Source organism: Podarcis gaigeae (genome assembly GCF_964106915.1).
Source record: "Podarcis gaigeae genome assembly, chromosome: W".
Classification (NCBI taxonomy): domain Eukaryota; kingdom Metazoa; phylum Chordata; class Lepidosauria; order Squamata; family Lacertidae; genus Podarcis; species Podarcis gaigeae.
Genome location: NC_139695.1, coordinates 2,298,695 through 2,324,163, shown reverse-complemented (window position 1 = coordinate 2,324,163; position 25,469 = coordinate 2,298,695). Strand labels below are relative to the sequence as shown.

The following is a 25,469-nucleotide window of genomic DNA, read 5'->3' as shown; positions in this document are numbered from 1 at the left end:
CTCCCTTCCAGGTGCCCCACCACAAAAGCGACTCTTCCCCCATCGTCTACAAAGTCATCATACTGCAGGTCCAGCGCATACTGCACTTCTGTCTTAAATGCGTTATAATCTCTGGGGTTGCCCCCAAACTTCTGCACTAGTCCTGGTACCTTCCTTGCGATGGGGGTGGGCTTCCCCTGGGCATCCTGAGTCCGCCTTTCATCCAGCCGCGCCGCTAGTAGAGCCAGTTGCTGTTCCAAATCTCTGTTTCTCTCCTCCAGAGTTGGTCCTCCTCTGGCCCCCTCTCCTGCACCGGCTCCTCCGGTTTGACTCATGATGCTGCCTCTGCTGCTCTGCGCACACGCAACTTAGAGGACTGACGGATTGCTGTAATGGGAATTGGGGTTGCTTGTGCGTAAATTCCAAACTGCTCCGAGCTGGTTGTATAGCTGGACCTTTTCCCGGTTTGACAGCCTTAAAACGCGACTGTCTCAGTCACTGGCAGAATCCATCAGTGGGCGTTTCCTAAACTTCCTCCAACATAAGAATTCCTTAACAGCCAACCTCCTCCTCGCTTCTCTGCGCGGAAGTCTTCTGCGCAGAGTGGGTGTGCCAAGCGGTGGTCCTGCACTCTCCTCACTGACCTCACTTGAAGAGTCTCGGAGCCTCCCCTCCGAAGTACTCTCAGCCTCTCCTTTCTTCCTGGTGTCACCTTGGTTTCCTTCCCCAGCAGAAGCTCTCTCTCTCTCCTTGCTGGTTCCCTCTCCGGCATCATTAGGGAGCCTTACCTCTCCACTCGGCTCCGATGTCAGTTCCCTGACATTTACATTCCACAATTCTTGCCACTTTACAAAGTCAATGTTGTAACCAATATCTATGGCCCATTTTATCATGGCCTCCTTCACCTCTTCGTCTTTTGTATACCAATCCAGTAAGAGATCATACATCCTAGATAATGTTTTGTTTTTACCTTCTATGACTTCCACATTAAATTTAGATTTTGTATCTTCAAATCCCAGTTTCTTTTTATCATCTTTTAACAGATCATTCACTTGATGGTATTGCAGCCACCCCGTGAGTAGATTCTTTACCTCCTCATAGGGCTTGAGTTTTATTCCCTGATCAGTTTTATTGATAAGATCTTCATAGGTAGCTTTTTTCCCCTCCATGTTAGTTTTTTTGACAGTTAAGACATCTATTGGTGAGATCTACCATGGGGTTTTCTTTCCCAGCAGGTTCTTATTTCTTTCCCATACTTGAAATAATGGTCCTCTAATTATATGATTTAGAAAGCCTCTATGAACTTTCACCTCTTCGTACCACAGGTACGAGTGCCACCCGTACCTGTTATCAAAGCCCTCCAAATCCAAGATATCAGTATTCTCTAGCTTTATCCAGTCTTTCACCCACGTTAAACAAGCCGCTTCATAATATAAACTCAAATCTGGTAAAGAAAAACCCCCTCTTTCTTTTTTATCTACCAGTATTTTCATTTTTATTCGTGATCTTTTTCCCTGCCAAATGAATCTCGCTAAGATCCTTTGCCAATCTTTACACTGTTTTAGTCCTTTCATTACTGGTATAGTTTGAAACAAAAATAACATTCTGGGCAGGACATTCATTTTAATAGCCGATATCCTCCCTAAGAAGGAAAGTTTCAATCTCTCCCAGATTTCTAAATCTTTCTTGACACCCTTCCAAGTAGTCTCGTAATTATCTTTGTATAAGTTTATATTTTTTGCTGTGATCCACACTCCTAGATATTTTACCTTCTTAGCAACCATAATTCCCGTCCTTTGTTCTAGCTCTACTATATCTTCCTTGGTTATCTTTTTTGTTATCATTTTAGACTTATTCCTGTTGAGCTTGAGACCTGCCACTTTTCCAAATTCTTCTAGTTTCTGTAGGGCTTCTTATAAACTGTTCTTAGGATCTTCCAATGTTAATATCAGGTCGTCTGCAAATGCTTTTATTTTGAATTCCTTGCTTCCTACCTTAATTCCTTTAACCTCCGGAGTTTCCCTTAACCTTTTATTAAACACTTCCAACACTGTTATAAATAACAAAGGGGATAAGGGACAGCCTTGCCTATGTTGGGATACTGCCAGGGAGATAAAGCCCATCATGGCCCCCACATCGCCTCTGGATGATCCATCGATCTCCCGTAGATACAGTATCAGCAATTGGCGACACGGGCTCCAGAAAATAGCTTGCCACATTCCAGAGCTGATGCATGCTCTATCAGCAGAATTCGCACAGTGAAAGATGCACGCAGGAGAGCATTATTTAGAAGTTTATTCAGCGTTGGTCAGAACAAAGAAAATACATGACTGCCTGCTTGCGTGTTCAGGCACAGAGAGAGAGAAACGAAAGCAAAGACACAACAGAAACATCCTGTGAACAGGAAATACGCAGGCTGTGACACAAACATCCTGCTCCCTTTTAAGGTGGAACGGAAATATCCTAACATCCTCCCCCTTTCCGTGTAACCTGTAGTACCTGTGGTTCAACCCAATTGCAACCTCTGTACATAAACCTTAAGTTGTTCTCTGTTAACAACCTTAGACAACAGATCAGCAGGAATTTCATTTCCTGGCATGTAGGACACCTGAATCAGTCCTTTCTGAATACACTCTCTTGCACGATGTAGCTTAATCTGCAAGTACTTGGTTCTTTGCTTGCAACTCTCTGAGTTCAGCAAAGCCAAACAGGATCTATTATCTTGATACACTTGTATAGGACATCTCACAGAAACCCCAATGTCCTTAAACAGTTGCATCAACCATTCACAATCCATGAGTGAAAATGACAGAGCATTGAGTTCTGCTTCTCAGGAACTTAGGCTTACTGTCGCCTGCTTACTGCACAACCAGTCAAACAGACAGTGGTTGTACATGTAACATACTCCAGAAGTGCTTGTACCATCCGTGGTGTCGCTTCCAAAACTAGCATCTGCAAAGATTTCAAGACCTCCAGTCTTCTGACTGGTGAACCTCAGCCTGTAGTGCAAAGTCCCTTTCAAATAGCGGGCTATGCGCTTCAGAGCTTTCCAATCCTGAACAGTAGGATTGTTAGCATGTCTGCTAAGCAGGTTAGTGCTTACAGCAATGTCAGGTCTTGAACATCTAGCAATGAAATTCAACTTGCCTAGAATGCATCTGTACAGCGTAGTGTCAGAAAACGCTTCAGCAGTACTATCTACCTGGTAACCTGTCACCATCGGTGTGTCTGCTGGGTTTGCATCAACCAAATTCAACCTGGTTAATACATCAGCAATTTTCTGTGTTTGGTGAACCAGAAAATTACCTGCTTGGTCCCTCTCCACCTGCAGAGAAAGATAGTTGGATACCTCACCAAGATTCTTGATGTCAAAGTGCTCCTTCAGCTGAGCTAGGGTGCTTTGGTACAAAGCCTGATTCTTCCAAAACATCAGAAGATCATCAACAAAACATAAACAATACAGTTTGTTTTGCCCCTCCTCCTTGACAAACACACATGGATCAGCTTTGCCCTGGTGAAAACCTAGAGAAAGCAATGTCTCAGTGAGTTTTGTGTTCCAACACCTGGCACTCTGCTTGAGACCATATAAGGATTTCCGCAGTTTACAGACCATTCCCTTCTGTATCTGCATAACATCAGGTGGAAGCATGTACAGCTCCTCCCCCAAAATCCCGTACAAAAAAGCTGTATTAATGTCATGATGGGAAACATGCAGTTTCTCCTCTGCAGCGATCTTGAGCATCAGCCGAATGCTCTCATATTTGACGGTGGGTGAGTAGGTCTCATGGTAATCCTGTCCTGGTACCTGTGAAAAACCTCTGGCAACCAATCTGGCTTTGTGTCTGACAACCTTGCCATTCTGGTCTGTCTTGGCCTTGAAGACCCATTTGCTGCCAACCAGTCTCATTCCTGGGACTACCGGTACCAGCTCCCAAGTTGGGTTCCTATTCAAGGAATCAACGTCAGCCTTCATGGCATTAAGCCAAGGCTCAGCATCTTTAGAGGTTAACTCCTGAACCTCTTTGAAGCTTAAAGGTTCCCACACATTCTATGAGCTACTAAGAACAGCAGTTGCTGTCTTAGCAAACTCATCAGCAAATCTCTTCGGAGGTCTGCCTTTGGTCGCCCTTTCAGACCTGCGAACTAGACGCAAGTCTTCTTCACTCATTTCCTCCTTAGGAGAAAAATGACCAATGGTGAACAGTGGTTCTTCCAGTTCATTGTCAGACGCATCAGATGGTCTGACTGAGGCCTTTGCGCTCTTGTCGTCTGCTGTGTCATCACTGTCGCTGACATCAGCAGCAGCGCCACCCACTGAACTGGAATCCGAACTCTGATTATCATCATCATCCTCAGCTTCCTCAGCTTTCTCAACATTATCTGCTTTTTTCACATCACCTTCATCTTCCTCTGGGTAACTCTGGAAAATTCCCACATTTTCCCCCCACTTAGGATTGTACTCAACACTCTTTGTGACTTAGAATCAGTCATCCATACTCTGTATTCACCTTTTTCGTACCCCATGAACAAACCATGTGCCCCACGCTTCCCAAGCTTGTTGCTCTGTGGGGTGTGTACCCACATGTCAGAACCAAAAATTCTCACATGCTTGACGTTAGGTTTCTTACCAAACATCTTCTCATAGGGAGTACAACCAATAGGTGATGACAGTCTGCGATTAAAAGTGTAAACAAACGTTGACAAAGCCTCCCCCCAAAACTTCTCAGGGAGATTGGCATCATGCAACAAGGTTTTCAGGCCTTGAAGCAAAGTTTGGTTTGCTCGCTCAGCAAGTCCATTCATCCATGGCGATCTAGGCGTTGACAAGTCATGCTGGATTCCCTTCTCAGTCAGGAAAGCTTCAAACTGCTGAGAAGTGAATTCCCCGCCCCGATCAGTAAAGAAACAGCCGATACGTTTACTGTGAACATTCTCCAACCAAGCACAGAATGCCTTGAACCTAGGAAACGCTTGCGATTTCTGCTCGAGCATAAACACATGAATGTACCTGGAAAAAGAATCAATTAGAACCATGAAGTACCTTGCTCCAACCAAAGAGGGCGCAAGTGGACCAACCAGGTCTGCGTGGACTAGCTGGTAGGGTTTGGAAGCCTGCCTGCTAGACTCCTTGCCTTTTGGAGCAACCTGCACCTTGTTCTCTGCACAAGATACACATTTCATGTGAAACTTACAGGGTTTGATGTTCAAACCCTGAACCAACTCAGGCATCTTGGCCAGTGCCTGCCAAGACATGTGACAAAATCTTCTGTGTGCTTCATGAATACATCCTGCATGAAGAACCTTGTTAGTTTGTGCAACACAACAAGAATCAACATTAGACACAGCAACACCATTGTCATCATAAGTTATGCAGAATAAGCCATCCATAAACTTTGCATGCTAAATGTCCTCTTTGCCTTTCCTGATGACACAGACGCTCCACGTGAAGGAAATCTCAAAGCCACGCCCAGTCAGCTGTGGGACACTGAGCAAATTGTCTGCAGCAGCTGGAACATAAAGTACATCTCTGATGGTAGTGTGCAGACTTGCCAGTTTCACAGTCGCTTCTCCTGCAATTCGCAACGTCTTTCCATCAGCCAGGTGGATCTCACCATCTTGAGGTTTGAAAGAGATAAACAGATGCTTATCTTTTGCCAGATGGCGGGTGCATCCAGAATCTAGAATAAATCTGGCCTTGGCCTTTGGAGCAGCTTTTCCAGCAAGCAAAACCTTGTCTTCCACCGGCGTGGGCTTTTGCTGCTTGCCCCCCTGCTCCTGGCCATCAAACTTGCCTTTAGCCTTTGGTGAAGCTGTGCCAGCAAACAAAGCCTTGTTTTCCACTGGCGTGGGCTTTTCACCCCCCTTCTGCTTCGGGCCATCTGCAGGCATCTGTCTCTGTTTACCTCTGGCCTTCCGGTATCTGTGAGGATGACCTTGGCTCCCATGAGAAACAGAGCTCTCAGCTGCCGACTCCTTGGCTCCCCCTGGAGACTGGAATGCTGCCTGGGATGACATCACAGTCAGCTCCCCCTGCAGCTTGCAACCGGTGCCCTCAGCATCCCTGCATTCACTCGCATTCTGTGTTTTTTTTTAAATTATTTATTAGGCTTTATTTAACAATAAAAAGCACATAATAACAAAACATTTTCAAATATCCACATTTCATACACTTCCTTGGACTTCCTCGCACCTCTTGTTCCTGCTTTCTGAACACATGAATTTTGACAGCAAATTATTAACTTAATTTAGTTTATATAATAAAATTTCCCAGTGTTAAACTCTTAAATTTTAAAATTTAACAACTCTTTTGTTAAACCTTAATTGTAAAATATTGTTTATCCGAAATTTATCCTTTCTTTCAATTACATTCAAATTTGTATTTCTTATTACTAATTTATTGGGGCCCTGTTACTACCAATCTTACATCTTTCTTAGCATTCATACAATTTACAATGTTTTTGTAAATAATCCTTAAATTTCTTCCAGTCCTCCTCCACCAGTTCTTCTCCCAGGTCTCGGATTCTGCCAGTCATCTCGGCCAGTTCCATATAGTCCATCAGTTGCATCTGCCACTCTTCCAGTGTGGGCAAGTCTTGGGTTTTCCAGCATTTGGCAATGAGTATCCTTGCTGCTGTTGTAGCATACATAAAAAAGGTTCGATCCTTCTTTTGCACACTCTGGCCGACAATGCCTAAAAGAAAGGCTTCTGGTTTCTTAGGGAAGGTATACTTAAATACCTTTTTCAGCTCATTATATATCATTTCCCAGAAAGCCTTCACTCTAGGACAAGTCCACCAGAGGTGAAAGAATGTTCCTTCAGCTTCTTTACACTTCCAACATTTATTGTCAGACAAATGGTATATCTTTGCAAGCTTGACTGGAGTCATGTACCACCTATATATCATTTTCATAATATTTTCTTTCAAGGCATTACATGCCGTAAATTTCAAACCTGTGGTCCATAACTTTTCCCAGTCAGCAAACATGATATTGTACCCAATGTCCTGTGCCCATTTTATCATAGCTGATTTGACCGTTTCATCCTGTGTATTCCACTTTAGCAGCAAGTTATACATTCTTGAAAGTATCTTAGAGCTGGGCTCTAACAGTTCTGTTTCTAATTTTGATTTTTCCACCTGGAATCCTAATTTTTTATCTGACTTAAAAACTTCTTTGATCTGAGCATAATGTAACCAATCTCGCACTTTCCCCTTTAGTTTCTCCATACTCTGCAACCTCCAATTGTCTCCATCTTTTTCTATTATTTCCCAATATTTCGGCCATTTGGCCTCCATATTGAGTCTTTTCGGGGCCTTAGCCTCCATTGGTGATAACCACCTTGGGGTCTTATTTTCCAATAAGTCCTTATATTTTAACCAGACATTGAACACTGCTTTTCTGACAACCATTCACTCGCATTCTGGGAAACAGCCAGGACCTCCGATGCAGTCAAACTCTGGGCTGGGATGACCGGCAGATGAGCTACTTTCAAAGCATTCCACATCTGACGTGCTGTCGTGTTGCCAGCCAATGTTGATATATCCTCAAGAGAGACAGATAAGACTATTAGGTCTATGGCCCTTGAATGTTGGGCCCTCCATCTATCTGTCAGAGAAACTGGAGGGACTTCACACACAGGATGCCACACTCCAAACTGACGAAGCAAGCTCTCACAGCAACTTGCCCAAGTCTCATAATTGTGCCAATTTAACTTTGGGCACTCAGCAGCTTCAGAGGCTTGGAAAAACTCCATTCCAGCTCTTTACTTGAGCCGTGAGTCTTTTTCACTTCAGAGACTCCTTATCTTGGCTCCCATTAATCATGAAGCCTGCTTGGCTTGGCTCCCAGGCCAATTAGGGCAGCCGGACATCAAAGACTCTTGCCACGGCAAACAGAAAAGCCTTATTTGCTTTTGCTTTTCCCACATACCTCAACGCAGTCTTTCGCAGCCTTACTCTCCTGTAAGTGCCGTGAATCTGGGCCCATAACCTGTTGTTGGGATACTGCCAGGGAGATAAAGCCCATCATGGCCCCCACGTTGCCTCCAGACGATCCATCGATCTCCCGTAGATACAGTATCAGCAATTAGCGGCACAAGCTCCAGAAAATAGCTTGCCACATTCCAGAGCTGATGCATGCTCTATCAGCAGAATTCGCACAGCGAAAGATGCACACAGGAGAACATTATTTAGAAGTTTATTCAGCGTTGGTCAGAACAAAGAAAATACATGACTGCCTGCTTGCGTGTTCAGGCACACAGAGAGAGAAACGAAAGCAAAGACACAACAGAAACATCCTGTGAACAGGAAATACGCAGGCTGTGACACAAACATCCTGCTCCCTTTTAAGGTGGAACAGAAATATCCTAACATCCTAGTCCCTTTGGCAATATCAAAGGCCTCCGATATATTGTTGCTTATTATAAGTTTGGCTTTTTGCTCTTAATAAATAGCCTCAATACCTTTTCTAAATCCTTCACCAATTCCCATCGTTTTTAAATTTTCCTTCATGAAACGCCAGGAGACGTTGTCAAATGCCTTCAATGAAGATCAGCGCCGCCTGCTTGTCTATTCTGCTATCCAGATATTCAATAATGTCTATCACATTTCTTACATTTTTTTTCAATTGTCTCCCTGGGAGGAAACCCGTTTGGTCTTTATGGATTCTTTTATTTAAGACTTTTTTTAACCTTTCCGCCAATACGTCTGTGAATAGTTTATAGTCGTTATTTAATGATGAGATAGGTCTATAGTTTTTTACCTCTAAGCCATCTGTATCTTTTTTAGGGATTAAGGTAATATACGCTTCTTTCCAGGTGCTTGGAATTCTCCCTTCTTTTAGTACATTGTTCATGACTTCGCATAGCACTGGGGAAAGTTGATCACTTAATATTTTATAATATTTAGCCGAGATACCATCTGGCCCCGGCGCTTTTCCTGTTCTCATTTTTTTTCATTTTTTTTATTGCTTTCCTAATTTCTTCCTCTGTAATTGTCTGATTTAGATATTCTCTTTCTTCAGTCGTGATCTGTTGCAATTGGTATTTTTTTTAAGTAATCTTCTATCTCATTATCTATCTCTTTTTCTCTTTTGTATAATTCCTTATAGTATTCCTGAAATATCTTCTTTATCTCTTTTGGGTCCTCCACTATCCTTTCTCCATCCCTTATCTTACATATCGTGTTTTGTTTTTTCCTCTCTCTTAATTGCCACGCCAGGTATTTCCCTATCTTATTTGCTGATTCAAAGTTCTTTTGTTTCATCATTTTGATCCTCCATTCAATCTCCTGGTTCACTATCATAGAAAACTGAGCTTGTAGCATCCTTATGTTTTGTTTTATTATTTCATCTCCTGGTTTAATGGTTAATTGTCTTTCATTCTCCATGAGATGCAATAAGATTTCTTCTTTCCTTTTCTCTTTTTTCTTTTTTAAGATGCTATTTTTCTGGATTAGGAAACCCCTCATGACGGCCTTCCCAGCGTCCCACACCATTTCTAGAGATGTTTCTTTATTCAAATTCCACTTAAAGTATTCCTCAATTGTCTCTTTTGTTTTATTTACTATCTTTTGATCATTGAATAGATTTTCATTCATTTTCCATCTTTATGTTCTAAAGTCTTTTCCTTTTACCTCCATATATGCTGGGTTGTGATCAGATAGGGCTTGTGGGAGGATTTCCATCTTAATTACTCTTTGCGTCAATTCCTTCGAAATCCAAATATGGTCTATTCTCCCCCAGCTTTGATTTGGGTTTGAAAAGAAGGTAAATTGTTTTATCGTGGGGTTTTTAAATCTCCAAGCATAAATTAGTCCCAAATTTTCCACTAATTCGAAGAAGGCTTTCGGTAATTTGCCCTCCCTCACTTCCTGTTTTCTTATTGATCTATCCAAGTTTGGGAAAGCCACTCCATTAAAGTCCCCCATCAATATCAATTGTTGGTCCATCCATTCTAACAATTTGTTACCTAGTTCAGAATAGAATGCTGACTTTTTGTCATTGGGTGCATATATCCCAACCACATTTATCTTTTCTCCTTGATGGGTGATCTGTACTACTATCATTCTCCCCTCTTCGTCTTTATGTATTAGCTTTGGATCAAGTTTTTCTTTTATATATAATACCACTCCTCTTTTCTTGACATTATCCAATGCTACAAAGTCTAACCCTAATCTCTTATTACTTAAAATTCTTTTATGTTTTCTTGTTACATGAGTTTCTTGTAGACAGATTATTTCAAGGTTCTTTTTAAGCAATACATGAGCAATTTGGATCCTTTTATTTTTATTGTTGAGCCCATTCACATTCCACGAGGTAATTTTTAAAGTCATTTTTATTTTATTTTTTTTAAAAGATATTTATTGAAATTTCAAAAATTATACCAAAAAAAATAATAAAAGCAAAACACAAACACAAAAAAATAGAAAAACAAAATACAAAACTAAAAACTATTTACAAACAAGTAAAGTTTCATTCCCTTATTTTCTTATAACTTACTTCCCCGACCTCCTCATACCTCCCCTTTTTGTATTCCAATTTCTAATTGTTAATTCAGCAAATCCTCTCCCTTAATTTTCATTTAACTTCCAACCTTTCTTTTCTTTTTACTTAATCATTACAGCTGAAAAACCCCTTAATTTTCTAAACCAACATCATTCTAACATTCGTTAATTTTGCAATATTTCCCAAGATAGTCCTTAAATTTCTTCCAATCTTCTTCCGCCATCTCTCTTCCCTGGTCTCGGATTCTGCTAGTCATTTCTGCCAGTCCCATATAGTCGATCACCTTCATCTGCGATTCTTCCAAGGTGGGTAGATCTTGTGTCTTCCAATACTTTGCGATGAGTATTCTTGCTGCTGTTGTAGCGTACATAAAGAATGTTCTATCCTTCTTTGGCACCAATTGGCCGACCATGCCCAGGAGAAAGGCCTCTGGTTTCTTCAGGAAGGTATATTTAAATACCTTTTTCATTTCATTATATATCATTTCCCAGAAAGCCTTAATCGTTGGGCACGTCCACCAAAGGTGAAACAATGTACCTTCATTTTCTTTACATTTCCAACATTTATTATCAGGTAAGTGGTAAATTTTTGCAAGCTTGACTGGGCTCATGTACCACCTATAAATCATTTTCATAATATTCTCTCTTAAGGCATTACATGCCGTAAATTTCATACCTGTGGTCCACAACTGTTCCCAGTCAGCAAACATAATGTTATGACCAATATCTTTTGCCCACTTAATCATAGCTGATTTAACCGTTTCATCCTGCGTGTTCCATTTCAACAGCAAGTTATACATTTTTGACAAATTTTTAGTTTTGGGTTCTAACAGTTCTGTTTCCAATTTTGATTTTTCCACCTGGAAGCCAATTTTCCTGTCCAACTTGTAAGCCTCCATTATTTGGTAATAATGAAGCCAGTCTCGCACTTTATCTTTTAATTTCTCAAAACTCTGCAATTTCAGTTTATCCCCTTCTTGTCCCAGAATTTCCCAATATTTCGGTCATTTGGACTCCATATTGAGTCTTTTCACAGCCTTAGCCTCCATTGGCGACAACCACCTTGGGGTTTTATTTTCCAGCAAATCTTTATATTTGATCCAGACATTGTACAATGCTTTCCTGACAATATGATTTTTAAAAGCTTTGTGAGCTTTAACCTTGTCATACCGCAAATATGCATGCCACCCTAAAATATTGTTAAAACCTTCTAAATCCAAAATGTCTGTGTTCTCAAGAAGCAGCCAGTCTTTCAACCAGCAGAATGCTGCTGATTCATAGTAGAGTTTAAAGTCTGGCAGGGCAAATCCCCCCCTTTCCTTTGCATCAGTTAAAATCTTAAATTTTATTCTGGGTTTCTTGCGCTGCCAGACAAATTTAGAAATATCTTTCTGCCACTTCTTGAAACAGTCCATCTTGTCCACAATTTGCAATGTTTGAAACAAAAACAACATTCTAGGCAATACATTCATCTTTATAGCCGCAATTCGACCAGACAAGGAAAGCTTCAAATGTGACCAGATTTTTAAGACTTTTTTCACTTCTGTCCAACATTTCTCATAATTATCTTTAAATAAATTCACATTTTTAGCTGTCATATTAATCCCCAAATATTTCACTTTCTTAACCACAGTTAAACCTGTCTCATTCTGAAACCTCTCTTTTTCAATAACTTTTCTCTAAAACGTTAGTTTTTGACTTATTCAGTTTAAATCCTGCTACTTGACCAAACTCTTGAATTAATTCTAAAACCCTTTTAGTACTAGATTCCGGCTCTTGTAATGTAAGTACTAAATCATCTGCAAATGCTCTCAATTTGTACTGTTTGGCTCCGACCTGTATACCTTTGACCAACCGGTCTCCTCTGATCATGTTCAGCAAAACCTCCAGGACTGATATAAAAAGTAGTGGGGAGATTGGGCACCCCTGACGTGTCCCTTTTATTATCTTAAATTCTTCCGTAACCACATTATTTACGATTAATTTAGCTTTTTGCTCAGAATATATTGCACCTATACCGTTTTCAAACCCTTGGCCTACCCCCATCCCCTGAAGGTTCTTTTTCATAAAGCTCCAAGAAATATTGTCAAAGGCTTTCTCCGCGTCAACAAATATCAAAACTGCTTTAGTGTTTATATTCACTTCTAATTTTTCCAAGATGTCAGTTATATTCCTCACGTTATCTGACAAGTGTCTTCCCGGGAGAAAGCCCGCTTGGTCTCCATGAATCTTCTCCATCAACACTTTTCTCAATCTCTTAGCCAAAATGTCAGCAAAAATTTTGTAATCCACATTTAGTAACGAAATGGGGCGGTAGTTCTTAAGTTGAGTCTTTTCAGTCTCTGTTTTCGGTTTAAGTGTAATATAAGCCTCTTTCCACGATTCTGGTGCCTTTTCCCCCTCCAAAATTTCATTGCAGACTTCCTTCAAAGGTTGTAATAACCACTCCTTCAATGCTTTATAGTATCTGGAAGTCAGCCCATCCGGTCCCGGAGACTTGCCCAGTTGCATGTTTTGAATGGCACCTTCTATTTCCTGTTCAGTTATTTTATGATTCAACACTATTTTACTTTCATGGGAAATTTTTTGTAATCCATTTGTCTCAAGAAATCGGTCTATGTCCATTTCTTTCTGTGGCCCTTGTGAGTATAATTGTTTGAAATACCTCTGGAAGCAATTTCTGATCTCAGTTGGGTTGTAAATGTTCTTTCCTTTCACTTCTAAATTTGTAACCGTATTTAATTTTTGTCTTTTCCTCATTTGCCAAGCCAATAGTTTGCCACATTTGTCTGCTGATTCAAATGTCTTTTGTCTCATTTGTTTAATTTTCCATTCTATTTCTTGGTTCATCAGTTCCATATATTGTGTTTGGTATAACTTGATTTCTCTCAAGATCTCTTGAGACTTTGGTTTTGATCTTAATTTCTTTTCTCCCTCTTTTATCTTCGCCAAAATCTTATCTTTTTTCTCATTTTGGCTTCTCTTCTTTATTGCATTTTGTTGTATCAGGAACCCTCTCATAACAGCTTTACTTGCATCCCAGATTATTCTTTTGTCAACATTGGTCTTCATGTTTATTTCAAAGTAATCTCTCAGAGTTTTTTGGGCCTTTTTATACACTTCTTCATCTCTAAATAAGGTGCCATTCATCCTCCATCTGAAGGAACCAGTTGTTGTTTGCTTCATCTCCATCCTTACAGCATTATGGTCGGAGCAAGTTTTGGGGCAGATTTCCACTTTCTTTATCTTTGGTGCCATTCCTCTAGTAATCCATATTTGGTCAATTCTAGTCCATGTCATCTAGGCTTCAGAGAAAAAGTTTCCCTCTCTCCCAAGAGGGTTCTTTGTTCTCCAGATATCAATCAAGTCCATATTGTCAGTCAATTCAAAGAAAGTTTTTGGTAGTCTTCCATCTTTAGTGACTACCTGTCTTTGTGCCTTGTCCATATTTGTAGATACTACTCCATTCATATCTCCCATCAGAATCAAGTTATAGTCCAAATAATCCAGTAAAGTCTCATGCAACTTCTTGAAAAATTCAGATTTCCCCTCATTTGGTGCATAAATTCCTACAATCAAAAATTTCTCTCCTTGAACTTGGATTTCAATTGCCAAAAATCTTCCTTGTTCATCTTTAAAAATTAATTTCGGTAACAATTTTTCCTTTGCATATATCACAACTCCTCTTTTTTTTAACTTTGTCAGATGAAATAAATTATTGTCCCAATCTCTTGTTGATAAGTATTTTTCTATGTAACCTCATCACATGTGTTTCTTGTAAACAGATCAAGTCCAATTGTTCTTTTTTTAATATGTGGAAAACACTTTTTCTCTTCCGGGGTGAGTTCAAACCATTACAATTCCAGCTTAGAAATTGCAGAGCCATGGTGGAATTACTTACTTTACCCTCCTACTGCTCCAAGTAGTTGTTCTTCTTCTGTCGGTGGTTTCAATCCAAATGATAAGTTTGCTATGTCTAATATTCCTTTTCCTGATTGGATTGGCTCCTCTCCAGATTCCGCTTCTTTCTGAAGATCCTCTTCGTGGTCTCTCAAAAACTTGTCTTTATCATTCACTGTCCTTATTCTTATTTTCCTTCCTTTGTATTTAAAGGATAGGCCTTGGGGGAATTCCCACCTGAAGAGTAAGTTATTTCTTCTCAGTAAAACAACCAGATCTCTGTAGTAGGTTCTTACATCCAAGATATGCTTCGGTATATCCTTAAAGATCTCCATAAAAGAATCTTCAATTTCCAAAGTTCTTTGGTAGTGCAAATTCAAAATTTTGTCTCTTTCTTCTTTTGATCTTAAAGTAATCAAGCAGTCTCTTGCCTTATTCTTTCTTTGTCTTCTGCCGAGTCTAAATGCACTCACTATCTTGAATTCTTCCTTTCCCAGGCCCTGTTGCCAAAAATCCAAAAATTCCTTTGTAAGGAAGTCCGCCAGATTATCCTTCTCACTTTCAGGTACTGCTCTAATTCTTAAATTTCTCTCTTTTCCTTGTAGTTCAATCATAGACAGTGTCAAATCATGGTCCTCTAATTTCTTATAGACCGGTGGTATCTTCTCCTGGGTAGCAATTGCAATTTCCTTTGCCTCCTCTGCAATCTTTCGAGTTGTGGCTGATTCCTCTAGAAGTTTTTCGATGGACTGTGTGTTAGAATTCACCTTCTTTCCCAGTTCGTTAATACTTGTAGTATTCAAATCAATTTTTGCTGAGGCCTCAGCTACTTGTTTATTAGTTTCTGCAACTTGTTTATTTGTCGCTGCTACTTGTTTCGTTAAATTTTCCAAAGATTCATTAATTTTGCCAAGTGCCTGTGCCAAAGCGTCTTCTGATAACATAGCTTTTGATTTTATTTGCGAGGCGGCAGCTGCTCCTGTGCCTCTGGATGTTGAAGCCCTTCGCTGGTGTGGAATGTCAATCTTGTATTGTCTGCCAGACCTAGTGGTTTTTTCCTGTGCCAGCTCTATTTTCCCTTTACCATTTGCCATAACACTCTCATGCAAAGCCAAGGTCAGTCTCACGCTTGTAGATTTGTTTTGAAACGAAAATTTCCAGTGGCTTAGCTGCTTAGTGGCTTAGTTATTGTTGCAACAAAGTCTCCTCTAGGGGGACAAACTTCCAACTTCACTTTGAAATTTTTGAAACAAATATAGTCTTTAAAAGTCCCCCATATCCCCTAAAAAGCCACAGTTTCAATTACCTTAAGGGTTATTTTATAGTCAAAACAGTCCAGAGACACTGTATCTTTCGCTGAGTTACTTTAAAAGTTACTTCAAAAGTCTTTACCTTAACGTGCTGACAGCCCACTGATAGGCTTCCCTGTCAAAGGCAGCCCGTTCCCAGGGTTTTAAGGCAGCGGATGTATCTTTGTTCTCCCCTTTTCATGCAGGTATATAATGCACAATTTCCTCCCCCTCTGCTCCTGCAGACAGGAGGGGAGCTGCTTTTTTGATGCTGGATTTACTCTTTTACGAAGAAAAAATCTTCCAAAGTTACAGCTTTACAGTCTCTTTGCTTTAGTCTATCTACAGGCAGGAAAGGCAGACTTCCTGTTTATACCTTTCCCGTATCGGTGCCAAAATTCTTCTAATTTTGTTCCAATTAAATCATTTAAACCTACTCACGAGTAGTTGCTTTTGAGTCCAATTTTCAGGAAGAAATCAGCGCTCTCCGATAATGGCCATGCGGCTTCACTCCACGGAATGGGTAGACAACTCTCAGCACCGCGCCGCTCACCCGCTCCCGTTCCGAAGCCTTTAAAAAGGCTCCTTCACGGCTTGGGGGGCGCAAATGGTGCCCGCCGAGTCTCCTCGTTCACAGGCTTCGCCGCCTGTGATTTTTTGGGGTCCCCGCTTCGCCGCAGCGGCAAGACCCGAACCCGCAGAGCCGATTCCCTCCGGAGCTCAGAGGGAATCCGCCATTAATCGCTGGCGCTGACCGGAAGTCCTTAAAGTCATTTTTAATGTACAATCAGTAAGTGGTCGAATCTAAGTTAAATCTACTGTTCCTTGTTATCTGTCTCTTTCTCTTCTTTTTCTTCGTCTAGATTTTCCTCCCCTTCTCCCTCTCCACTTCCTTCACCTCCACCCCTCTCTTCCCCCATCTGCTCCCCTTCTGCTTGCCACCCTCCCAACCTTCCCAGTTCCTTCTCATATCTTCTTGCAAATTTATCCAATTCCAGAGAGCTGGATAGTTTGAATCTTTTTTCCTTGAAATAGAATGAAATCCCTGTTAGGATATTTCCGTTCCACCTTAAGAGAGAGCAGGCTTGTGAGTCACAGAGTCTGCGCATTTCCTTTTACAGGATGTTTATGTTTGCTATTGCTTTCGTTTTCTCTCTCTCTGCGCCAGAACACGCTAGCAGGCGGTCATGCTTTTCTTTGTTCTGACCAACGCTGAATAAACATTCTAAATGATACCCTCCTGAGTGCAACTTTTGCTGTGTGAATTCTGCTGATAGAGTGTGCATCAGCCCAGGAATGTGGCAATCTGTTTCTGAGGCTTGGTGTCGCTAATTGTTGATACTGCGTGACTATGGGAGGTCGATGGATCGTCCGGCAGCCGGCATGGAGGCACAGATGGACTTTATCTCCCTGGCAGTATCCCAACAATCCCTTCCGGGAATTCCCATCTATATTGGATCCCGTTCTTCTTCAGTTGGTTAGTTAGTTTTTTATAAACATCTCTTACGAAGAAATATCGAAGGAATCTCTTTAAATATAATAATTGGCTTTCCTTCAATACATAGTTTTTGATTATAGTTTAGCTTTAGTATTTCATTTCTCATATCCAGAGAGTTAAACATGACCAGGACATCTCCTGGCAGTTTCTTCCCTCTGGCTTTGGCTGATTTTGTTTTTATCCGAAAAATATTTGCAACTGAATATCCTATGTCTTCTTCCTTCATATCTAACCAAACTGCCAATTCACTAACCAATTTAGATCGTATATTTTAATTTGGCTCCTCAGGGATCCCCCTAAATTTCAGGTTTGATTGCTTCTGTCTCATTTGAGTCATCGCCACACTATCCAGTAACTCTTCCTGTGTTTTATTTATCTCACTCACCTCTGTCTTAATCCTGTCCATATCTTTCCTATTTTCTTTGATATCTTTTTGAACCCTTTTCATTGAGTCTTCAAGTACTTTGGATCTTAGAGATAAATCTTTTACTTTTCCTGTTAGTTCTCCCACCACCCCCTCTAATCTCTTATTCAATGAGTCCTGTACTTCCAATATTTTTTTCTCAATATACTGTTCATTATGTTTAAATTCTTTCCTTATTTCAGTCATCAAATTATCATAGTCCTTAATTTCCTTCCCCTCTTTCCCATTTTCTTGTCTGGATGGTCTCCTTTCAGCAGGCGTTCCCGCCTCCTTTTGCATTTTGTATTTCTATTTGTCTTAATTAACTAAAAATAAAAAAATAAAAATGAAACAAAAGAAAAAAAGTTTTTTCCCACCCCTAGGCGTCGCTCAACTGTAGTTTAAAAAATTTCTTTGTTTTCCCAATGTAGTTCCTTTCTGGCTCCACACGGTGGCGCTTTACTTGCATTCACCCTTTTAGTTCTTCAGTATGAAGTCTCTCTCCACGCACAGCTAGGGGACCAGTTAGATGGATCGTTTACAGTCACAAAAAGCAAATGAAGGAGGAAGAAAGTTCTCGAGATTTAAGTCCTAGAGAGTAAATAAAGTAGGGAACATCAAGACACAGGGGGGAGAAAAGGAGGTGGGGAACATCCAGCTCAATACTTTCCAGGAAGTAGGGATGAAATACGGGGCAGGTTTCGAAGCCAGAACAGAAAAGGGGGGGGGGGAGTCAAAATTACACCAAGAGATTGCCACGGGAAGGCAGCAGGGTCTAGAGAGAACATAAAGTCTTGCCAAGGTACTGTGTTTAAGTCTTTTCTTTTCTTTCGACTTAGCCGTTTACTCCCCGTTTTCTGTAGCGATCGATTAAATGTTTAAGGCGCCAAGATTATCTTCTCCTAAATGATTACAGCTGTGTGCCGCTTTAAGAGAAAAACAGGAAATGGAGCACACAATGGCGGCGAGAGGTTCCGCTGTTTTCCAAAGTTCTCCTCTTACAGTTCACTTTCTCCTCCCAGACCTCTCGTCGTATCCGCTCCTCTCTATAACTCAGCTTTCAGTCAATTCAGCACCCCAAATAATAAAGAGAAATAGTTTCAGCTTGAACACATTAGGCGGGGGAGGTATATAGAAAATACAGTAACTTGGAACAAAGTCTCACTTATATATCCTAGACTGGGTAAAAAATTACAGTCCCTTTCGGTCGCTGGCGTAGTGCACTCCAACCAGGACAGAGCAGAAATGTTTCTATCCGCTTTTCAAATATTCAACTGTTTTCAATCAGTCCATTGCCTCAGATTTTTACACTTTGTATCTGAGGTCTCTCCACAACGCCCACTCAGCAGTTACAGTCTTACTCCCTCTTCTCTCCCAGTCTTCCGTTACACGCTGTTTACTCTTACCGCTGAAGCGAATTCCTTCTTCTTTCATATCATAGTATCTTTGTTCCTCTGGTTTCTTTAACTTAAATTCAATCTGTTATTGTTTTAGTTATGACCCAGCTTCTTAACTGTTGTTGGAGGCTTGCCACTTTCACTCGGAGCCTGAGGCTTCCCTTTCGTGCTGCAGCTCCAATTCTGTTCTCAAACTTGATTTAAAATGTCCGAAAAACAGGGGAGCGCCGGCAGCACCGCCAGGTACCTGTCCCCCAAGATAATCCTCTTGGGGTTTCAAGGTCCACGGAGCCTTCGTGACACCTCTAGACCCCCCGCGTTGTTTGAGACCCCCCCGGAGGGCAGCCTCGCGCTCTTTTCCTGTGGCTGCGGTTCGCCGGAAGTCCCCTGTTCAACATATTACTTTTAATTCTGCTCATGTGCGCTTACCAGATGGCTGGTTTTTTATGTGTAATCAAATAAGTTATAACTACATTCCTGAAAATTTATCTGATGCTCAGTGCTGCCTCAGCAGACTGACATGGGTCCTGCCTAGTTGCTCAGTTTTAGAAAAGAATAGGCAGAGGTTGTCAAGCTCTCCTTTAGGACTGTCTGCTAGACATCTTTATGTGATACAAGAACACATATATGAACATGAAGAGAACACAGTACCTTCCTGTAGTGGCTTTAAGGGTTGCTTGTGCGTAAGTTACCGCCTCTCTGGGCTAGTTTGCCTGGTTAAGCCGTTTCCCTCTGGACAGCCCTCCAGTCCGTGGCTGTTCAGTCGCTGGCAGAATCCGCCAGTGGGCGTTTCTTGAACCTCTTCCAGCAAAGAAGCTCTTTGACGCCAAGTCGCCGCCTACTTTCCCTGCGCGAAAGTCTTCTGCGCAGGGTGGGCGTAGGCAGCGAAGGACTTGTGCTCTCCTCGCTGGTCTCCTGCGAAGAGTCCTGGAGCATCCTCTCTGCTTCCCCCATCGGCCCCCCTCTATCCCTGGTGTAGCACTGATTATCTTCCCCAGCCGGGGACCTCCCACTCTCCCTGCTTGGCCCCTCTCCAGCATCGCTGCTGAGTCTCGCCTCCTCTGCTGGCTGCGATGGCAGTTCCCTGACACTTCCCTACCTTAACTTCTACTAACTTAAACTATTACAAAAAAACCAAAAAGAACAATTTAAAAAAATACAAAACAAATAAAACATTTAAAAAATAAATTTAAAATAAATAAAAAACGGTGAGATGTAGTGATCAGGTGGGATTGCTATGAGGAATTATAAAAAATATGGAGCAAGCTATTTGCGTCAGCAATGAAAGCATTGCATTCACTGGGTTTGAGAAATTTTGATATGACTTCTGATCAATCCACGCCTCTGCATCCCTGTCCTATTACTCTTGCTTGACAAGTCGCGTACACAGCCCAGTTGCCAGTTGCTTCATCAGGCATCCTCAGTACATAAAGATAGTAGGTTACTTTGATGTAGTTTAATCTTTAGATAGATCTTAGGGGCCAGGAAGAGAGTTCACAAGAAGATGGAAAATACTCTTCCCTTCCGTCCTCTCCTGTTTACTCTTGTTTATGACCTTCCTAAAAGCTTTCCTCTTCCCTTCCTCTTTTATTTACTCTGAATTGCATATGCATGCTCATGTAGGAAATTAGCTCTTTGTAGTTTTAACTTTAACTTTGTTAAAGTTTTTTTTAAAAATGCTCAGAGGAAATCTGATTGGTTCTTACGAACACTGTGTAAAAAGTTCTTTTGTGAATAAAACGACCTGGGCCGGAGGGTGGACAGGAATTATTATTATACGCACTCCTCCCAGAGTGTTGCTGTTTCAAGCCTCTGTGTGTATTTTATCAGAGTCCAATCCTTCCTTGCTTTGGGAACACCACATTGTTGCTATCATTGTTGTTCATCATCACCGTCGTCGTCAACGTCATGCCACAAGGAAGGCATGATGGGCGGCAACAACTTCCTGCTAGCTCAGCAGTGAAGCATCTGCTCTGCATGCAGAAGAACTCAGGTTCAACCCTCAGGCTGGCAGCTGCTTTAAGATTTAGACCTCAGAAGAGCCTTGGTGAATCAGGCCAAAGGTCCACCTAGTCCAGCACTCCACTCTCACAGCAGCCAATCAAGTAGGGCTGGGAAAGACTACTGCTGAAACCCTGTCAGCTGCTGCCAGTCAATGTGGACTGTACTGAGGTAGATGGAGCAATAGGCAACTTCCTATGCTACCGTCTACTCCACTCGGGATCTGTTGGAGGCTAGGTGGGTGTTTGGTCAAATGACCCAGAACTCTTCTGTTACTACATCTGATTATCTGCTTTCTGGAATGCTTTAGACCCCCACTAGATGATTAGGAGCACCTGCATTTCTATCCAGCTTTCTGGTTCTATGCCCTGAAACTAGGCCAAATATGCTGAACTAGACATGACAAAGCAGGCATATGTATCTTAAATATGTGTCTGCCCCAGTCACAAATAGGTGAGGTGGAGGTTTCTATTATTTCCATCAGGACTGGAGAACCTGTGCCTCCCCCCCCCAAAAAAAAAGTTTTTGGACTCCAGCTCCCATCAGGAATGAGGGGCATTGTAGTACAAATATCTGGAGTGCAAAAGGTTTCTCCTCCTGGCTTTTTTTTTTAAAAAAAAATATTTTTATTAATTTTCCAACATAAATTTATACCAAATTAAACATCCAGTTCTCACTTAATCATTCTTTTAGACTTCCATCAGCATGTCTGACAATTCTCCGTGTTATCTCTTCATCTCACATTTCTCAATTTTATATTGCACTCTACCAATCTTAATCATATCATATTTTTAAGCAATATTTCTATCAATATTTTTCACAGAGCTTCTTGAAAATCAACAATTATTAATTGTTCATCACAAACATTTTTGATATACTCTGTAAATTTCTTCCAGTCCTCGGTGAATCTCTGGTCTCTTTGATTCCTGATTCTCCCCGTTAGTCTGTCCATTTCTGCGTATTCCATCAATTTCATTCTCCATTCTTCTCTCGTGGGCATTTCTTCCTGTTTCCACTTCTGCGCCAGCAAAATTCTGGCTGCTGTAACTGCATACAAATCTAATTTCACATCTTTTTTACTAATTTCATTACCCAATATTCCCAATAAAAAAGCTTCTGGTTTTTTAACAAATGTATATTTCAACATTTTCTTTAACTCATTATAAATCATCTCCCAGAAACTTTTCACCTTCTTACATTCCCACCACCCTCCTCCTGGCTTTACGCAAAGATGAAGTGTACTAACATATACAAACCACAAGGAAAGATAAGTTTTTTTAAAAGGCCAAAGTGAATTCTTACTTCTACTCTTGCCTCCCAGAATCTGGCAGCCCATGGCCATTTTTGCTGTCTGGGTGCAGCAGAGGTATTGTCTGTCAGTCCAGAAGCAGGGATTATATATCTGCACTAGGTTGGCATTGTAGCAGATCACTGCAGCAGGAAGGAAGGGTTACTATAGTTTCTGATCTTGTTTGAGTGATGGTAAACATTTTCAGAAAACAAAACAAAAAACCAGGATATTGAAACTCGGTTTGAAGTTGGTTCAATATCTTGGCTTTCTCCAGAGCTGCTAGCCATAGTTTCCCAATTCAGATGAAACAGGAAACAACTGTCAACGAGAACTTCCTGGCTTGTTTGCCAGCTTAGGTGAAGGAGGAAGTGAAGGTATTGCATGTGTGGGCAAAAAAAAAGGGGTACATTCACATCATGCTTTAGTCAACTGATATATGATTATTCAAATATGGTCAATCAGATTAAACAGAAGCAAGCAATGTTAATCTCCTCAAATGGTCCATTTGCTTAATCTTGGCCTGAAGAGGAAGAGTCTTGTGGCACATTAAAAACATGCACCCATCCCTGGCACTGCCTGATACTCATCACCAATCCCCACCACTCACCTCTTTGCCCCTTTGTAAGCTTATTTTGGGGTGCATCAGGATAGTGCTGGGCGAGTCCTAGAGGGAATTTTTGTCAGGGCACCCTCAATCTTTGTGCCAGCCCTGGTCAAGGCTTTACCACCTACCTAACCTATAAAGATGGAGGCATCTTGATAATGGACTTTCCTAAATATTACATTTATAAACCTGCCTTTCACCCAAGGAGGTCAACGTGGCATATATCACACACACACACACACCACTCTCCCAATTTTATTATCACAATAACCCTGTGAGGCAGGTTAGGTTGGGAGGCATTGACTGACCCAAGGTCACCCAGAGAACTTCATGGCTACGTAGGGATCTGAAACTTGGCCTCCCAGATCCTAGTCCAACGAACATCTAGCTTCCTTTCTCAGGTTTATCTGAGAGAAACAATGTAAACTCAAAGCAATGTAAAATAAATAGAAATCAGTACAGCAATGTGCTCTATGTGGGGCTACCTTTGAAGGTGACCCAGAAACTGCAACTAATCCAGAATGCAGCAGCTAGACTGGTGACTGGGAGCGGCCACCAAGACCACATAACACCGATCCTGAAATACCTACATTGGCTCCCAGTATGTTTCCGAGCACAATTCAAAGTGCTGGTGCTGACCTTTAAAGCCCTAAATGGCCTCTGCCCAGCATACCTGAAGGAGCGTCTCCACCCCCATCGTTCTGCCCAGACAAAGCGTACACAGAGGTTAGACTATGTCTGGTCTATATAGAGCAGGGTTTCCCAAACTTGTGTCTCTAGCTGTTTTTGGACTACAACTTCCATCATCCCTGGCTAGCAGGACCAGTATTCAGGGATGATGGGAATTGTAGTCCAGAAACAGCTGGAAACCCTGTTACAGGCCATTCATTCTGATTTGTCTGCCGGGAAGTTATACAACAGTTAGAATTAATCTGGAATTCATCCTGATTTGCTTATAGGGCATTTATATTCATTCTTCTCACACTTTTCAGGGTGCTTCGCCATCACTTTCCGAATAGCAAAAAGTCACCTGTGTGTGTATGCTTTTAAGTGGCTTTGTTGCAAATGGGCAACGGATTGCTTTAATTCATTTCAAGTGTGCAAAACCTAATTTTCCACTATGTGCCTTAATCCTTCCTGCAAAATATTGTTCCTATTTAAAATACAGTCATACCTTGGGTTGAAGTTGCTTCAGATTGAGCGCTTTCGGATTGTGCTCTGCGGCAAAAATTTTTGGTCCACTAGACCCAATTAGAACGGCATGACTCAACCTCATTCATTTTTTGTTGTATATATTTCAGCATTCAGTTTGACCAAATTTCCCAGAGCTTCATTCAGGCACATGTTCCAATTTCTGGCCGATTGCTTCAAACCATAAACAGACTTGTGTAATTTCCACACAACACCTGGCTCATTGTCCTCAAACCCTGGAGGAGGTCGGCCAATTGGTGCCAAAGAAGGATAGAACATTCTTTATGTACGCTACAACAGCAGCAAGAATACTCATCGCAAAGTATTGGAAGACACAAGATCTACCCACCTTGGAAGAATGGCAGATGAAGGTGATAGACTATATGGGACTGGCAGAAATGACTGGCAGAATCCGAGACCAGGGGAGAGAGACAGCGGAAGAAGATTGGAAGAAATTTAAGGACTATCTTAAGAAACATTGCAAAATTAATGAATGTTAGAATGACATTGGTTTAGAAATTATATGGTTTCCAGCTGTAATGGATAAGTAAAAAGAAAAGAAAGGCCAAAAATTAAATGAAAATTAAGGGAAAGGATTTGCTGAATTAATAAAATAGAAATTGGAATACAGAGAGGGGAGGTATGAGGAAGTGGGAGAAGTAAGTTATAAGAAAATAAGGGATTGAAATTATACTTGTTTTTCTTTTTTGTCTGTTTGTATTATTGTTTTGTTTTGTTTTTATATAATTTTTGAAACTTTAATAAAAATCTTATATAAAAAAAACAAACCCTGGAGGAGGTAACATGTACAGATCCTCCTTCAGGTCCAAGTTCAGAGAAGCCACATCCACATCAAAGTGGTGCACTTGGTGCCCTCTTTCAGCAGCTACTGCTAAAAGCATGTGCAGAGTCTCACTCCAGGAAGTAGGAGCATACACTTTGGTGTAATGCAGCCCCTTCTGCTGCGTGAACCCTCTGGCTACTAGCCTAGCCTTGTACTGTGGTTCTCCAGACTCTGTGGGCTTAATCCTGTAAACCCAACGACAGCTCACGGCCTCCTTGCCCGCTGGCAGCTTTGTGGTGGAGAACACACCTAAGGACTTCATTGAGTTCAACTCCTTTCCCATTGCCTCTTGCCATTTCCTGGCTTCTGCCTCAGGCAACTGTTGAACTTCCTCAAAACTCTCTGGTTCGCACTGCACTAAACCAACCCACACGCTAGTGACCTCGAACCTCTCAGGTGGTACCCCCTTCGTAGTGCGTGTGGAAGGTCGGAGCACTGTCTCAGGTGCTCCCTCTGACCCACTGGGGCCAGCTAGTGTGTCCTTGTCGTCAGAAGACTCCCCCTCTGACTTACTGCGTCTTCTGGCCTTCTGCACTTGACTAACGGGAGACGAAGACTCACTTTTGGGCT

The 25,469-nt window shown here is 41.5% G+C and overlaps 1 long non-coding RNA gene across 1 annotated transcript in view; it reads right to left on the bottom strand.

The window, feature by feature from the left end:
- Window positions 1-2,176: 2,176 nt before the first annotated feature.
- LOC310836003 overlaps window positions 2,177-25,469 on the bottom strand; it is a 94,938-nt gene continuing 71,645 nt past the window's right edge. The window contains exons 2-3 of the long non-coding RNA XR_014559822.1: window positions 7,393-8,297; window positions 2,177-6,049 (exon numbers count right to left, since the gene is read on the bottom strand). This is a non-coding gene — a long non-coding RNA (uncharacterized lncRNA). The remainder of the gene's footprint in view (window positions 6,050-7,392; window positions 8,298-25,469) is intronic.